The sequence below is a fragment of the Panthera pardus genome, unplaced genomic scaffold (assembly GCF_024362965.1).
Source record: "Panthera pardus isolate Hobbes unplaced genomic scaffold, ASM2436296v1 HiC_scaffold_8, whole genome shotgun sequence".
In the NCBI taxonomy this organism is placed as follows: Eukaryota; Metazoa; Chordata; class Mammalia; order Carnivora; family Felidae; genus Panthera; species Panthera pardus.
The window spans coordinates 3,657,282-3,674,746 of NW_026527013.1; the positions used below are offsets into that span (position 1 = coordinate 3,657,282).

Below are 17,465 nucleotides of genomic sequence, written 5' to 3' on the forward strand. Positions count from 1 at the left end.
TGTGAGTCTGGATGGTTCCACTTATTCGTTTTTTGTAAGCTTTTTATTATGGAGAGTTGGAGCACACGCAGAGGGAGACAGGATAGGGTGAAGAACCTGCGTGTACCCATCACCCAGCCCCCAAAGCCTCAGTCCGCATAACGGTCTACCCTTCCTCACATCCGCGGTGAAATACCCCCCACGTTACCTTTTTAAACTCTGTGTTGTCCGAGAATTGCAGACTCCTGAGAAGTTGCAGAAATAGTACAAAGAGGTCCCGTGTGCTCCTCACCCGTCTTCCCCCAGTGGTGACGTCTTACGTAACCGCAGTCCGCCATCGAGGCTGGGAGATTGACATTGGCACAGAGCATCGCCGGCCTTCCCGGGAATCCTTGCGCTCACCTGCTGGTGTGTCTTTATGACGTCGCCCGTGTGGGTTTGCGTCACCCCCCCCTCGCACTCGAGATGCGCAGCTGTCCCGTCAACACGGGCGAGTTTCCTTGTGCTTCCCCCTCAGGGTGACCGGCCGCTCCCGCCCCCAGGTCCCCTCAACCAGTCCGTTCTCTATAATCTAGTCATTTTGAGGATGTTACGGAATCAGACACCACGCGTAGCCTTCGGGGATTGGCTTCGTTCACTTGTAGTCCCTCCATCTAGTTTGTCGCCCGTATCAGTCGCTCTTGGCTTTTTATTGCTCGGTATCCTTACGTCATTTTATAATCCTCTGTACTTCTATAAGGTGCATAGTGGTAGTGTCTCTTGCATTCCTGACTTTAGCAGTCTGAATCTTTCCTCCCTTTTTTTCTTTGATCGGTCTACCTAGGGACTTATTAGTTTTGTTGATCTTTTCATGGAAACGACTCTTGCTTCGGTTGGTTTTCTTTTATTCTGTTAATGTCTGCTCTGGTCTTTATTATTTCCCTCTTATTGATTGCCTTGGATTTAGTTTGCTCTCTCTTCAGTGCCTTCGGGTAGAAGTTTAGATTATTGATTTGCGAGCTGTCTTCTTTCAACATAAGCAGCTGTGAAGTCCCTCTAAGTGTTGCTTCGCCGCATCCCGTAAGTTTTGGTTTATCGTGACTTAATTTTCATTAACCTCAAAGTGTTTTCTAACCTCAAAGTGTTTTCTAGTTTTGTTTGTGATTTCTTCTCTTACCGATGGTTATTTCACAGTATGATTTTTAGGGGGGGCCTGGGTGGCTCAGTCGGTTAAGCATCTGACTTTGGATCAGGTCATGATCTCTCAGTCTGGGAGTTCAAGCCCCATGTCGGGATCTGTGCTGACAGCTCAGAGCCTGCTTAAGATTCTGTCTCCTGCTCTGCCCCCCCCCTCACCCTCCCCCCCCATTCATGCTCTCTCTTGTCTCTCTTAAATAAACTTGGGGCACCTGGGTGGCTCAGTCAGTTAAGCATCCGACTTCGGGTCAGGTCATGATCTCACGGTTCATGGGTTCGAGTCCCACGCCAGGCTCTGTGCTGACAGCTCAGAGCCTGGAGCCTGCTTTTGATTCTGTGTCTTCTCCCCCTCTCTGCCTCTCCTCTGCTCATGATCTGTGTCTCTTTCTCTCAAACGTTAAAAAAATTTTTTTTAAATAAACAGGCTTAGGGGCGCCTGGGTGGCTCAGTCGGTTGAGCGTCCGACTTCAGCTCAGGTCATGATCTCGCGGTCCGTGAGTTCGAGCCCCGCGTTGGGCTCTCTGGGCTGATGGCTCAGAGCCTGGAGCCTGCTTCCGATTCTGTGTCTCCCTCTCTCTCTGCCCCTCCCCCGTTCATGCTCTGTCTCTCTGTCTCAAAAATAAATAAATGTTAAAAAAAATTAAAAAAAAAAAATAAATAAATAAATAAACAGGCTTAAAAAAAAGCATGCTTTTAAGTTTCCACATATTTGTAAATCCCCAAATTTCCTTCCGTTACTGATTTCTAATTTTTCTTGTGGTCAGAGAACCTACTTTGTATGATTTGAAATTCCTGTTAATTTAATGAGGCTTGTTTTATAGCCTAACATATGGTCTGTCCTGGAGGATGATTCCCATGTACTGAGAAGAAGGTCTGTTTTACTGCTCTTAGGTGGGGTTCTCTCCACACGTCTGTTGGTTTGGAGTGTTGCTCAAGGGTTTTCTTTCTTTGTTGTTTCTGCCTGGTTGTTGTATCCATCGTTGATAGCGGGGTATTGCTGTCTCCAGCTACTGTTAATTGAATTTTCTGTTTCTCCCTTTTTTTCCATCAGTTTTCGCTTCGTGTATTTTGGGTCTTATTAGTAGATGCGTGTAAGTTTGTAATTGTTATATTGTTATAAAATGCTCATCTCTAACATTTTTGTTTTAAAGCCTGTTTTGGGGGATATTAGTGCAGCCACTCCGGTTTCCTTATAGTTGTTATTTTATTTTCCGTCCTTTTACGTGCAACCTACTAGTATCTTCGCATCTAAAGAGCGTCTTCTATAGACGGCATCTAGTTGGGTCTTTTTTTTTTTTTTTTTTTAAGTTTTAATCTAAATCCCAGTTAGTTAGCATCCAGTGTAATATTGGTTTTAGGCTCAGAATTTAGTGATTCGACCCTTCTGTACGCCAACCACCACCTGGGGTTCATCACAACAGATGCGCCCCTTAATCCCCATAATCTGGGAACCCATCCCCCTCCCCCCCTCTGGTGACCGGCAGCTCGTCCTCTGCAGTTAAGAGTCTGTGTTGGTTTGCCGCTCTCTCTTTTTTTTTTTTTTTTTTTTGCCCCCTTTGCTCATTTGTTTTGTTTCTTAAGTTCCACATATGGGTGAGATCATAGGGTATTTGTCTTTCTCTGACTGACCTATCTCCCTTAGCATAATCCACTCTAGCTCCAATGTTGTTGCCAGATTTTATTATGTTTTATGACCGAGTACTATTCCATTGCGTGCCTGTCCCACATGTTTGCCCGTTCATCAGTTGACAGATGCTTGGGCTGTTTCCGTAGTTTGGTTGTCGTAGCTAATGCTGCGATAAACATCGGGGTGCACGTGCCCCTTTGAATTAGCATTTTTGTTTTCTTGAGACACAGAATCTGAAGCAGGGTCCAGGCTCTGAGCTGTCAGCACAGAGCCCGACGCGGGGCTCGAACTCACGGACCGTGAGATCGTGACCTGAGCCGAAGTCGGACGCTTAACCAACTGAGCCACCCAGGCGTCCCTCTTGTGTTTTTGATTTTAGCCATTCTGACAGGCGTGAGGTGGTATCTCATTGTGGTTTTGATTGGTATTTCCCTGATGATGAGTGACGTTGAGCACTTTTTTAAGGTGTCTGTTCGCCATCTGGATGTCTTTCTTTGGAGAAGTGTCTGTTCATGCCTTCCGCCCATTTTTTAGTTTGGTTTCATTGTTTGGGTGTTGAGTTTAATAAATTCGTTATAGATTTCGGATACTAACCCTTTATCCGATATGTCATTTGCAAATACCTTTTCCCATTCTGTCGGTTGCCTTTTAGTTTTGCTGATTGTTTCCTTTGCTGTGAAGACGCCCTTTTATCTCGATGAGGCCCCAAATAGTTCATTTTTGCTTTTGTTTCCCTTGCCTCTGGAGACGTGTTGAGTAAGAAGTTGCTGCGGCCAAAGTCAAAGAGATTTTTGCCTGTTTTCTCCTCTAGGATTTTGATGGTTTCCCGCCTCACACTTAGGTCTTTTACCCATTTTGAATTTATTTTTGTGTGTGCTGTAAGAAAGTGGTCCAGGTTCATTCTTCTGCGTGTTGCTGTCCAGTTTTCCCCACACCATTTGTTGAAGAGACTGTCTTTTTTCCATTGGCTGTTCTTTTCTGCCTTGTCGAAGATTGGTCGGCCATGTGTTTGCGGGTCTGTTTCTGGGTTCTCTGTTCTGTTCCGCTGCTCCATTGTTTCGTGCCAGGACCATACTGTTTTGATCACTACAGCTTTGTACTCTTATTTGAAGTCCAGAAAGGTGATGCCTCCAGCTTAGCTTTGCTTTGTCAGGGTTGCTTTGGCTATTCGGGGTCTTTTGTGGTCCCGTATAAATTCTAGGGTTGTTTATTCTAGCTCTGTGAAGAACGCCGGTGGTGTTTTGATAGGGCTTGCAGTGAATGCGTAGATGGCTTTGGGTAGTATCGACATTTTAACAACATTTATTCTTCCAACCCATGAGCGTGGGATGTCTTTCCATTTCTGTTGCGTCGTCTTCAGTTTCTTTCCTCAGCGTTTTATAGTTTTCAGAGTACGGGTCTTTTACCTGTCGGTTGGTTGGTTGGTTGGGTTTCCTCCTACGTATCTTACGGTTTTTGGCACAATCGTAAATGGGATTTACTGCTTAATTCCTCTTCCTGCGGCTTCATCATTGGTGTATAGAAATGCAACAGATTTCTGTACGTTGATTTTGCCTCCTGTGACCTTGCTGAACTCATGTGTCAGTTCTGGCAGCTTTTTGGTGGAGCCTTTCAGGTTTTCTGTAGAGCGTCGTGTCGTCTGCTGCTAGTGTGAGTTTGACTTCTTCCTTGCGGATTTGGATGTGTCTTCTCTCTTTTTGTTGTCTGATTGCTGAGGCTCGGGCCTCTAGAGCTGCGTTGAATCACAGCGATGAGAGTGGACATCCCTGTCTCGTTCCTGACCGTAGGACGGTGTCTGTTCATTGGAACCGTTTAATCCGTCCACATTCGTTCGTTCATTCATCTCTCTGTCGTCTTTTTTTAAAACTATCTTTTTTTTTAAGTTTATTTATTTTGAGAGAGAGAGAGAGAGAAAGCATGAGCAGGGAGGGGCAGAGAGAGAGGGAGAGAGGGAATCCCAAGCAGGCTTCTTGTTCTCAGCACAGAGCCTGATGCGGGGCTCGATCTCCCGAACCGTGACATGACCTGAGCCTACCTTGTCAGACGTTTGACTGGCTGAGCCACCCAGGCGTCCCCTCTATCTGTTTTTTTTTTTATTTTTTTATTTTTTTATTTTTAATTTTTTTAATTTTTTTTATATTTATTTATTTTTGAGACCGAGAGAGACAGAGCATGAACAGGGGAGGGGCAGAGAGAGAGGGAGACACAGAATCTGAAACGGGCTCCAGGCTCTGAGCTGTCAGCACAGAGCCCGACGCGGGGCTCGAACTTGCGGACCGTGAGATCATGACCTGAGCCGAAGTCGGCCGCTTAACCGACTGAGCCACCCAAGCGCCCCTATCTATCTGTTTTTAAAGTAGGCTCCCCGCCCAACGTGGGGCTTGAGTTCACAACCCCGAGATTAAGAGCCACACGCCCTCCTGACTGAGCCCGCCGGGCGCCCCTAGTCCATCCACGTTTAATGTCATTATCGATCTGGTTGGAGTTCCGTCTGTTACTTTCCTTTTGTTTTCTGTCTCGTCTTTGGTTCCTCTCCTTTACTGCCTTCTTTGGCGTGAAGTGAATGTTTTCCAGTGTGATGTTTTAATGCCCAGAACGGTTTTTCTCACTTTATGTTTTGAAGTATGTTCCACTGTTGGCTGTCACTCTTCTCAGATACGTCTTATCAGAATTCCCGGTAGGATTTGAAGCAAATCGATGCTGATTTCTTTCGCACTGAGCTTCCTTAGGATTAAGCTCACTCGGTCAGTGAAAGAGCCCGGGGGGCTCAGGGGTGCTCCTGTGCCCGTCCGTCTGCCTGCGTGGTGTCCGTCGTTCGTCCGTTCCTCCTCGCCCTCGGTGAGACGAGTGTGACAGAGCCCTCGCGGGACCGTCGCACGGGAAAGTGTCCGCGAGGTCCTGCCCCCTCCGGCCCGGGCTTGGGAGGCCCCGACGCTGCGTCATCACCCTCTCTGTGGTTTTGGCCTCTTCTCCGTTGCCCCGTCCAAGCTGACTGGTTTGTGGCTCTGATGCTGTCCCAGGGTTCCAGATCTGGGTCACGAGTCACTCCCACTCGCAGGCAGGCAGGCAGGCAGGTCTTGGGTGTAAGGCAGGCCCGGCGGTGAACCCGGAGACCGGTCTGCGGCAGGCGACGCGGGCGGTCCCAGCGTTCTGGATACATTCGGGCGAGGCTCCGAAGTGGTGGGCGAGCTCCGATGTGTTCATTTTCCAGGGTGCTGGGTTTTTTAAACGGCACCTTTATGAGGTAGAATTCCCGGGCCGTCCGCTCACCCTTTGAAAGCGCGTAATTCCGAGGCGCCTGGGGGGCTCAGTCGGTTAGGCCTCCGGCTCTTGGTGTGGCCTCAGAACACGGTCTTACGGTTTGCGGGTTCGAGCCCCGTATCAGGCTCTGCGCTGCCGCTGCGGAGCCTGCCTGGGATGCTGTCTCTCCCCCTTCTCAAGGCTCGTCCCCTGCTCTCTCTCTCTGCCTCTCTCGAAAGAAAGAAACTTACACAAAAAGTAAATCGACAGAATGTGTATTTTTGGGAGAGAGAGTGAGCGTGCGCGAGCAGGGGAGGCGCAGAGAGAGAGGGGACGGAGAGGCCGACGCAGGCTCTGTGCTGGCAGCAGAGAGCCCGGCGCGGGGCTCGAACTCACAAACCGCGAGATCATGACCTGAGCCGAAGCGGGACACTTCCCTGACCGAGCCACCCCGGCGCCCCAGGCTCGCGGTACTTTAAATGGGAATTAGGTAGAGCGGGCACTCTCGTGGTTTTGCTGAAGGCTTGCTCCCAGGACGCTGGTTCTTGTCTCCCTGGATGGACCAGCCGGTTGAGCTGCTGGCGGGCGGGGTCCTCTGGGTCCCCGGCACAGCTCTCACGTGGGCGCCAGGTACGCTTCGGTCTTCTAAGGGTCAGCGAAAGTATTCCCACTGGAGGCACAAGTCTGGGTGGAGTACGAGTTCCCCCGGATCCTACCAGCCTGGATCTTGGCCCCGCGTCTCCGGGTCATTGCCGTGTCCGGTGGACCGTGTCTTTCCGTTTCCCTGACCGCATGTGCCTTCGTTTTCGTTGGGGCGTGTGTGCTTTTCTCCTTGGATTCCCTGGATTCTCTTCTCTTTAAGCATCACTGCAGTGAACGTCCTGGCTGCTGGTTCTTTGAGGCGGGCTTGTGAGTGCGGACGCCTTTTATATCTGGAGGTGGGTTGCTCGTTTGTCCCCAGGGAGGCGGTCTGGGTTGGTGCTCCCACGGCGGCTGGAGGTTCTCGTCATACGGACGGCGCAGCCCCAGCTTCCGTCTGTCCTTGTCATCTGTCACCTCCCAGTCGCCTCTTTTTTGAATTGCCGGTTCATAGCCGCTGCCTACCTGTTAAACCGGCACGCTTGTGTTTTTTCTCGACTCACAACGGGAGTTCTCAAACCGTTTGGTATCTTTGAACCGGGCCATTCTCGGGTGGGGTGGGGAGGGGGTGTCCCGGGCACCGTGGGGTCTGAGCAGCGTTCCTGGCCCCACCCGCTGGATGCCAGGAGCCCCCCAGTGTGGCAGCCGCAGATGTCCCCAGATGCCGTCTGGGGGCAGGATCGCCTCCGGTTGAGAAAAGCGTCTTATAATAACCTTCCGTGCATTAGGGCTGTTAGCACCCTTTTGTGTCACACATTTTTTTTTTGTTTTTTTTCTCAGTTTCCCATTTATCTTTCAGCTTTATTTTTGATGTGTTGGTACATAGAATCTTTGCAAGTTTATTGCCAGATTTGTCTTTTCCTCTAAAGTTCCTGGTCTTGTGACCTGCTTGGAGAGGTCTCCCCCTCCCCCCGCCCCTCACTAAGATCATAAAAACGTTGGCCAGCGTCTCCCTCCTTGGACTCTTGGGACGTTCACGAAGGCCCGCAGTCTGGAGGCTACGGGGCAGGGGAGCGCTGGGGCTTTCACGCCACGTCTCCCTGCTGGTGGGCTCGGCCCCCCTTGTGCTTGCGGCGTGGCCTCAGACGAGTCACTCCGCCGCCCCGTGCCTCAGTTTCCTCCTCCGTGAAATGGGCTGCGGTCTCAGTGCCCGCTTCCCGGGGTCGGGGCCGGTCAGACGTGCCAGGCGTTTAGAGCCGTGCCGGCACCGGGGTTAACTGTGCCCTCTGTGTCGGCCCTTCCCCCCTGCTGTCATCTCACCCCACCGTGGGCTCCGAGGGACGGCCCAGAGCAGACTCCAGAAGGAGGGTGGGGCTCGGGGAGGCCGGCGAACCTGTCCAGACTCACCGGGGCCGGAAGGGAGGAGCAGGGCCTCTCTGGGCACGTAACTCGTGTACCTGCGCGTGGCCCAGCCCCGGCCCCGCCTGCTGCCCACGCACAGTCACAGGGCACGTTTGTGGAGACCTAGGAAGACTGTTTGGTTAATGATTATGGTTTTAAGTGGTGACTTACCGAACACCCGAGACCTCTGCGTGCGAACAAAGAAAGGGCTGGTGTTCTGAGCCTCTGCGAGGCCTGTCTGGCTGTGCAGGGAGCTCGCTCGGGGGTCCCCGAGGAAGCTGGCATCTGGCCCTCTCTCTGCGTGGCTCCGGCCCCTTGCCCGTGGCCGTGGGCCAGGGGGACAGGTGGCCTTGGCCCGCGCTGCTTCCCGGACCCCGTGGAGCCGAGTGGAGATGTAGGGTGGGCTGGCAGACCCCGTGTTTGCTCCTGACGCGCCAGGCAGGTGCAGCCGAGTCCCTGGCTCTCCCAGCTCCAGGCCTCCTGCCCAAGCACTGCCGCCTGTGGTTACTTTTCCAACCCGAGGCTTCCTCTTTAATTTTTGCAGTGAACGCTTTTAGAGGCAGATTTTCAGATTGACGGAAAAGTTGCGAGAATAACACAAAGAATTCCGGGATGCGTTTCTCCCTGTTCCCCGAGTGTGAACGTTTCACTCGTCTGCTCTGTTCCTCCTCTCTCTCTCTCTCTCTCTCTCTCTCTCTCTCTCTCTCTCTCTCTCTCTCCCCCCCTCTCCCCCTCTCCCCCTCTCCCTCCCTCCCTCTCTCTCTCCCTCTCTCTCTGCACTTTCCCTGAGCTGTTTCAGAGAGATGCCCCTTTGCCTCGAAATGCTTCCGTGTTCAGTTCTTCCAGACAAGACAATCTGTCTTCCCGACAACTTGTCAAAATCAGGAAGTTAATTCTCGAAATTCTCAAGAGAGAGTCTGGGATCCCACACCGTGTTCAGTTGTCAGACCGGTTTTGTTTCCTTTAACCTGGAACCGTTCCTGAGTGTGTTTGGAGTTCATGACTTTGACCTTTGGGAGAAGACAGGCTGGTTATCCCGTGGGATGTCCCTCCATGTGGGTTTGTCTGACGCCTCCTCCCCGTTACGTACTTTGGGCAGGAACATCCCAGAAGTGGCCTTCTGTCCTTCGCCGTACGTTGTATCCGGAGGCCCCTGGGGTCAGTTTGTTCCATGCCTGGTGATACTCGCCTCCATCTCTGGGGTGAGGAGGGATCTCTGTCCTAAAGTCACCACTCTTCCAGTTCGCACTTAGTAAGTTTCTTGCGCGGAGATCGTCTGAGACCATGTGGACGCCTCTCCTCGGCGTCCGCTGTCGGTCTCAGCGGCCCTCGTTGACTCTGGCCAAAGGAGGATCGATTCCATCATTCCCTTTGCATTCGTTGATTGGTTTTCCGCCGTGAGGACAAGCTGTCTCCTCTTCCCCGTGTGTTTGTTTATATCCGTGTGGACTCACGGATTCTTACCTGAATCAGTAGGTTACGATCCGGTGCCGTCGTTATGTTTCTGGTTGCCCCAGCGGTCCCAAATTTATGCAGGGGAAGAGCCCCTCGAGGCGGCTCGTTGTGTCCTCTGGGATGTCCTCACCGTTCCGTGCGTGCTTCCTAACTTTGGGACACGGTGGGTGTCCCAGGCCCGTCCTGTGCTCTCCCTGCCCCTCCTCTGGGGTCGACCACTTCTCCAGGGAGCCTTGTTCTTCTTGTGGACAGTGCCGTTTAGAAACCAAGACCTGGGTGTTTACTGTGCTCATTGTCAATGGGGTGTCTGTGCTTCTAGGCCCTCTCGTTGGCCAGAGCTGGGAATAATTACGCGTGTGCGTGTATTGGCATTCCTATGATATGTACGTGTGTATCACACACACGGACCTTTCTGCTTCTGGCATACGCACATATCCACGCCGGTGCCCGGGGGTTCACGTTGAGATTTCCAGGCCCAGTGCCCACCCACAGGCTCCTTGCTGTCTTCTGCGTTCCTATGTTATAACCCCCTCTCTGTCAGCAAGAACTCGGCCTCATCACCAGCTGTAAAAGAAGCCTGTGGAGTAGAAGTTAATAATTTGTTGGATCTTTTATTTCCAAGGCGTATGGTTGCAAAATTGTGGTTTTTTGAAAAATGTTTATTTGTTTATTTTGAGAGGGAGAGAGAGAGCACGAGTGGGGAGGGTCAGAGAGAGAGAGGGAGAGAGAGAAAATCCCAAGCAGGCTCTTCACCGTCAGCACAGAGCCTGACGCGGGGCACGAACCCACGAACCGCGAGATTATGACCTGAGCTGAAGTCGGACACTTAACCCACTAAGCCACCCAGGCGCCCCTTAAATTTTTTTTTTAATGTTTGTTTATTTTTGAGAAAGAGAGAGACAGACAGACAGACATAGTGCAAGCGAGGGAGGGACAGAGAGAGAGGGAGACACAGAATCAGAAGCAGGCTCCAGGCTCCGAGCTGTCAGCACAGAGCCAGACGTGGGGCTCAAACCCACGGACCGCGAGATCGTGACCTGAGCCGAAACCAATAGTTGGACGTTTAACTGACTGAACCATCCAGGTGCCCCCAAAATTGTGTTTAAAAGTGGCCTGGGTTAGTTCTTCCTTTTTTCTTTACTGTGGTTATCTTATTTACCTGAAATCTGGCTTGTTTTATTTGTTTCTGTGTGTATTTGTAGAGAATTCCTCCCCCTCCCCAACTCTTGTTGATTTCATTCATTCATTCACTCATTCATTCATCCAGGAGGCGGGACATTAGCAGGACTGTGCAGAAAGACGTCTGGAGACAGATGTCACCCCTCCTTGCAGGGAATGATCTCAGTCTCCGGCTTATCCTTTCACTGCCCCTCAAAAGAGCAGACGTGTGTGTCGTCTCCTATCCCCACCTTTTTCACGTTAAGTGTGGCATAGGAAACTTGAACTCCGCGCTTTTCACCGAAGGGCGTATCCTGGAAGCCTCTTCACCTGGCCATGGCGACGTCCTCTTCTGCGCATCAGCCTCCCCTGTGTCTGGGCGTTTAGGTTGTTTCCAGTGTCTTACAGTTGTAAACGGCGCTGCAGCGAAAGCCCTGGCGTATAGGTACTTTTGTATTCGCGGGAGAGCATCTTCGGGGTGAATTTCTAGCAGCGAGATCGCGGGGCCAGAAGTGAAGCGTAGATGCGTTTCGTCAGCTTCTGCCCAGTTCGCTTCCAGCGGGTGGTGTGGGTTTACTCCCATCGGCCCTGTGGGATGACAGGTCTGGTCCCCCCAGCCTTACCAGCAGGATGTGCTGTGTGGTTTTAATTAGCATTTCGGGAATGATGAGGGAGGCTGAACAGTATTTAGTATGTCAGAGACCATTTTTACATCTTTTCCGTGAACTGCCTGTTCATACTTTTAACCCCTTTTTAAAATGTTTTAAATTTTTATTTATTTATTTTTAATGTTTGTTTATTTCTGAGACAGAGGGAGACTGAGCATGAATGGGGGAGGGGCAGAGAGAGCGGGAGACACAGAATCGGAAGCAGGCTCCAGGCTCCCAGCTGTCAGCACAGAGCCTGACACGGGGCTCGAACTCACAAACCATGAGATCATGACCTGAGCCAAAGTTGGACGCTTAACTGACTGAGTCCCTCAGGTGCCCCTTTTTAATTAAAAAAAAAATTTTTTTTAATGTTTGTTTATTTTTGAGAGAGACAGAGATGAAATGTGAGTGGGTTAGGGGCACAGAGAGAGCATGCGTTTTGACTTTTTAATGGGGGGTTTTTTGTTTTTGTTTATTTGCCCTGAAGCAGTATGTGTGTTTTGAAATAATTTTTGATGTAGTAGAGTTTATGGGTCTTTCTTTTTCTATCGTGTCTGGATTTGGAGTCCTAATTGGAAAGCCTTTTCGGTGCTGAGTTGGAGGGGGACTCAGCGTGTTTTTTTCCAGCGCTCGTGTGGTCACCTGCTTTTCGTGCAGACCCCTCATCCATTGGGATGTACGGTCTGACTGCCTTTTCCGAAAGGGCTGCCCAGTTGACCCAGCACCGTTGATTGAAAGTCCATCGTTACCCAGTGCTTCGAGATGTTACTCTTGTCTCCCTCCCTGATCTGTGGCCCCTAGCCGCCCGGAGGAGGTCACCGTTGAGAAAGACACGTACGAGCACGCTCGCTCCTTTCCAACATGTGAAGTGCGTGCCGTGGGTCCCGCAGAACAGGGCCGATCACCTCCAGGCATCTCACAGCGCGGGACACCAGGCCAGAAACTTCCCAGGCCCTGGCGCTCCCTCAGAAGTCTGTATTTAGCAACCCCCCCCCCCCCCAGGTGCCAAGGTGTTGGCCACCTTTCATGCTCCAGACCCTGCAGAGGAGGGTCCTGTAGAGGCGTCTGGGCGGACGGGGAGGCCGTGTGTCCTGAACGTAAAGGCAGCTGGCTGGTAGGAGGTGGGCGTTTTCTAAAAAAGAGGTGTGGCCAGGTTCCCCTTCAGAGACACCCTGCGCGGCCACGGGGAGCACAGGTCGGTGAGGGTGTCTTGCCACCCCACGTGTCACCAGATCTGCCCGCTTTCCCCGAGGGAGCCTCTGTTTTCCTTTTTTTAAAGTTTATTTTGAGAGAGAGTGAGAGCGCATGGGAGAGGGGCAGAGAGAGAGGGAGAGAGAGAGAGTCCCAAGCAGGCTCGAGCCTGATTGTCAGCACAGAGCCTGACTCGGGGCTCGAACCCCAGACAGTGAGATCATGACCTGAGCCGAAATCAAGAGTTGGATGCTTTTTTTTTTTTTTTTTTTTTGGTAATAAATACTATTTTGTAAAAATGTTTATTTTTGAGAGAGAGAGCACAAGCAGGGAAGGGGCAGAGGGAAGTGGGGGCAGAGATCCAGCACTGACAGCAGAAAGCCCAGTGTGGAGCTCGAACCCACAAATCATGAGATTATGACCTGAGCTGAAGTTGACGCTTAAAAACGACTGAGCCACCCAGGTGCCCCAGGCTGAGTGAGCCCGTAACAAGTGCCATTTGTAGAGGGCTTACAGTGTGCCAGGGATTCCTTTAAGTGCTTATGTCGGTTGCCTTATTTAAGCCCCCACAACTGCACGAGTAGGGCATTAACATGGTGACCCCACTTTACAGATGAGGAAACTGAGGCCCAGTTAGTAGGAACTTGCCCCAGCTCACATGACTGGAGCTTGACCCAGGCCTCTGGAGCCTGTGGTTGTCCCCACGACACCACCATGCTCTCCAGGGAGAAAGTTCGTGAAAACAGAGGACATAGTGTGAAAAGTGTCATCATTTCAGGAACAGGCCCCGACTGCCCTGTTATCACTTTCTCTGGGGTTTTGGCCTCCTTTTTCCTCCCTTGCTCTGTGGCTGTGGTGTTGGTGTCGCATCTAGAAACCATTGCCTAATCCGTGGTCACAAAGATTAATTCATGTGTTGTCTTCTAAGCGTTTTATAGATTGAGCTCTTGCGTTTAGATCTAGGATCCATTTTGAGGTGAGTTTTGCATGTGGTGTGAGGTAGGGGTTCACCTTCATTCTTTCTCGCACGGGTGTCCAGTTGTTGAAAAGACTGTTCTTTCCCCTTCGAATGGTCTTGCAGCTCCTGGAAAATCAGCTGGCTTTACAAGTGCAGATTTATTTCCGGGGGCGGCTGGGTGGCTCAGTCGGTTGAGTGTCCGACTCCCGACGGCTCAGGTCACGATCTCGCGGTTTATGCGATCAGGCCCCCATCGGGCTCTGGGCTGACCGCCTGGAGCCTGCTTTGGATCCTCTGTCCCCCTCTCTCTCTGCCCCTCCCCTGCTCATGCTCAAGCACTCTCTCTCTTTCACAAAATAAACAATTAAGACACAAGTGTGGATTTATTTCTGGACTGTCGATCTCTTGTGTCGATTTCTGTGTCCGTCCTCGTGCTGGTGCCACACTGTCTAGTTTACTGTAAGTTTTGTCATCCTGAGTCGTGTCTGCTGTTGGGGGTGGGCATTAAGGAAGGTAATGTGGTTCTTACGTCTCCACGTAACGAGACCAGACCCTTCTTCGTCGGGATCCACACAGCCTGGGGCGCCCGCCGCGTCCCTGACTGAGCCCTCACGACGTTCCACAGTTGGGTTTCAGTGTCCCTCAGGATATGGAGGGTTTGGCGCGAGGCCGTGAGTAAGAGGGTCTTTGGCCAGTATGGGAAGATCGATGAGACGTGTCGCTTCCTGGCCTCTTGCAGACAGGAAGGTTCTGAAACTTGGGTTCGGCAGGCTGGGTCTTCCGTGGGTCCTGAAATTAGATTGCAGTGTGGCGTCAGCTTGCTTTTCTTCGCTTATCGGTCTGGATCTTTTTACAGCCGCTCTCTTCTTCCAGCTAAAACCTGCTGTGCAGCGAGCTTCAGAGGACAGAGGTAAAGGTTGGCTTTTTTTTTTTTTTTTTGAGTTCTTATTTGGAAACAATTTTAGATGGATTGAAATGTTACAAAGACAGCCTCTGAGAGTTCTCGGGTACTTTTCAGCCACCTCCCCGCAGCTAGCATGGAACATAAGTGCAGAAGAACCCAAACGACGCAGGCAGCGCAGAGCAAGAGTATTTACCAAACCACAGCCTTTATTTGGATTCCGCCAGCTGTCACACGCGTGTCCCCGTTCTGCCCCAGAGCCCCACCCGGGACCCTGTGTTGCGTTTAGCCATCACACCTCCGGCTCTCCGGGGCCGGGACCGTTTCCGTCTTTGCTGATCTCCTGTGACCTCGATGCTTTTGGAGAACGCTGGTCGGGGATCCTGCGGGACGTCCCTCAACTTGCCTCGTGCCCGGTGTTCTCTGGGGTTCGGATGCAGGTCATGCGGCGTGGGACAGGCTGAGCTCTCTCTGCCGCCAGCCGCTGTGTCTCTTTGCCGGTGGGTGACGTCAGCCCCCCATCCCGCGGTTACGGTGGTGCCGCCGCCGGGGAGTCTGCAGGGAAAGGTGCCGCTTTTCCCTTCGGGACTTGGAGACTGTGCAGATGCCTTCTTTCCTCTCACACCTGTGCCCGTCCGTCGCAGCACCTGCTGGGCATCTCCCTGCGCTGGTTTTTCCTGTGACTTCGTATTACTCTGGCTGCTTCTCCATCTGTGAATTGGAATTCTTTGGTGGAAGAGGGCGGCCGCTTCCGCCTCATTTATGGTATGTTTTGAATTTTGCGCCAGTGAAGATTTAGGAGCATTTATTCTGTCCTGCGCGTTGTAAGTCCGGCACCGTCACCATTTTGTCGCCTCAGTTGCCCTTGGCTTTGGCCATCGGGCGCTCCTCGACTGGGGTCCTGTGTCCTTCGTTCGTGACCACACCCTCTAGGGAGGGTTGCCTTCCTTCCTGCTCCTTCGAGGTGCTCGAGATGCTCGAGATGCTCTCTCGGCTCACCTTGTATATTTCCTGCCTCCGCCCCGGAATAGGACACCTCTCCACGTTGGAGAAGGGTATTTGAGAACGGTGAGCTGGGTGTCGGGGGGTGTCGGGGCCTCTCCTGTCAGTCGAGAGCTCGGATATGGGAATCCGAACCCACGCGTGCCTCCGTGCGCGCCTGTGTTTATTTCTGTGTCCATCTGTTTGTGTATGTACGTTGTTCAGAAGGCCGGAGTTCATACTGATCTGACGATAGTGTGTTCAGGCTGGTGGACCTTCTGAGGCTTTGGGGGTCTCCCTGCCTTGTGAGGGGCACGAATAGCCCCTGTAGGCTTGGGTGGAGAGCAGGGGATGCCAGCCCCTCTTGAGGGCCACCTGGGGCTTGTGGCCGTGGACGAGCCGGCAGAGTTGGGCGTCCGGTCCTCCTGGTCAGGTAGCTGAATGAGTAGGTGAGGGCTCCCTTCCCATCTGGCCCGGAGGCTGCCCAGTCAGCGCTCTGCCTCTCAAAACCCGGGCCCAGCTCCAGGGCACGAATGGGCAGTGTGGTCTGGTGTGGGCCAGCCCTCCAGACCTACCCTGAGGGTCAGCCCTGGACAGCTGAGAGCTGGTAGGACCAGGGGACTCAGGGGTTCCTTACCCAGCCAAGGAGGGGGTTCCCCAGAGAGGCCACCAGGTGGTGGCAGTCCCTAATGCCTCAGCCTTGAGGTGCAGCTGGCTCTTTCCCTGTTTCCTGCTGCTTCCTGGCCCCGCCTGCCTGCCCTTTGCGGGGGGGGGGGGGGGGGGGGGGGGTGAAGCGAACACCACCCAGCCTGCTGCTTCAACCTCTGCGTGCCCGCGGTCAGAGTAACGACCTCTTCCAGTGGTCAGATTGTGCCTTTTTAAAGGAGGGATGGTCAGACGGTGCCTTTTACGGACATCGATGTCTGATGTCTCAGGTCGCCACTGCGGGCTCTTACCTTGTTGCAACCGGACTCCCCTCCCGGGTTCTATTCTTAGCGCCCCAGATTTCCCGGGGCCCACAGTGAGGTCAGCGGCTGGGCCGGGCCAGCCTGGGCCACAGGAAGCATCAAACCCAGCCTGCCTTCCCCGGGCCTTTCTGTTTTGTTTTTCTTTAAAAACGTTACTTAGACTTTATTTTTTTAAAGCATCTTGCTGGGACAGAGAAATTGAGAGTGCTCCCTGCACCCCACACGGTCTCCCCACTGGGACCTCCTCTCAGGCTGGAGCATTTGTTGCAGTTAATGAACCAATGTTGATACATTCTTAGTAAGTCAAGGCCGCACTCTGTTCAGCTCCATGCTCCGTGACGGTTTCGAGAGGCCCGGGCAGGGGTTTTCTAGAAGGCCCTTCCTTGGGTGCGTCTGCGGCTTTTCTCATGGTGAGACTGGGGCGATGGGTTTAGGGAGGAGGACCCCCCGAGTGAAGCGCCCTCCCCCTGACACCAGCCCGGGGGTGCGTGCTGTCACCGCGGTGTTGGCCTTGGTCCCCCGGCTGAGGTGGGCCGTCCGGTGTCTCCACTGTAAGCTCACTCTGTTCCCTGTTCCCATGCTGTCCTGTTTGGGAGGCTGTCACTGTGCCCAGCCCACGCTTCAGGGCCCTGAGGCCAGGCTCTGGCATCCCAGCACCTCCAGGGTGGCTGCTGGCCAGCCGTGCGGGGGGGGGGGGGGGTGGGGGGGGGGAGGGGGGAGGGGACGCGGCCCCCGAAGGAGCAGTGGAGGCGGGTGGGCCTGGCCCCTTGGTCACTGTGGACATGGGTCAGGGTGGGCAGAGGCTGTCTTTGGGCTGTGGCCACAGAACTGGGGCCTGACCCCGGCCTCCCAGCTCGGGGGTCAGTGCCGTTGTCCCCCGGAGCAGGAGGGTAGTGGGACCCATGGTCTTGGTGGCCCGGCAGCGCTGGTTCTGTCCAGCTGAGAACCACGGGCCCTGGTGGTCTCTGCCTTTCAGACCACGTGCTGGTGGGTGTCGCCCATGCCCAGCGTGGGAACAGCCCGTGCAGAGACCGTCACGAGCGAGGAGGGAGACACGTGATCCCCTCGACACAGGAGCAAAAAAGCCCGAGGCCAGCAGCTCGCGGCCTAGAGTCCGCTCGGTCAGTGGAAGTGAAGAGATCTCTCCACGCCCCTGAAATGCGTGAAATGCACACAGAAGCCACCGTGTGGGTGTCCCTGT

General features: G+C 53.0%; 1 protein-coding gene across 8 annotated transcripts in view; it reads left to right on the forward strand.

Annotated features, from left to right (window-relative positions):
* Positions 1-17,465, forward strand: part of KDM4B (lysine demethylase 4B) — a 131,065-nt gene that overhangs the window by 15,638 nt on the left and 97,962 nt on the right. The window lies entirely within an intron of this gene.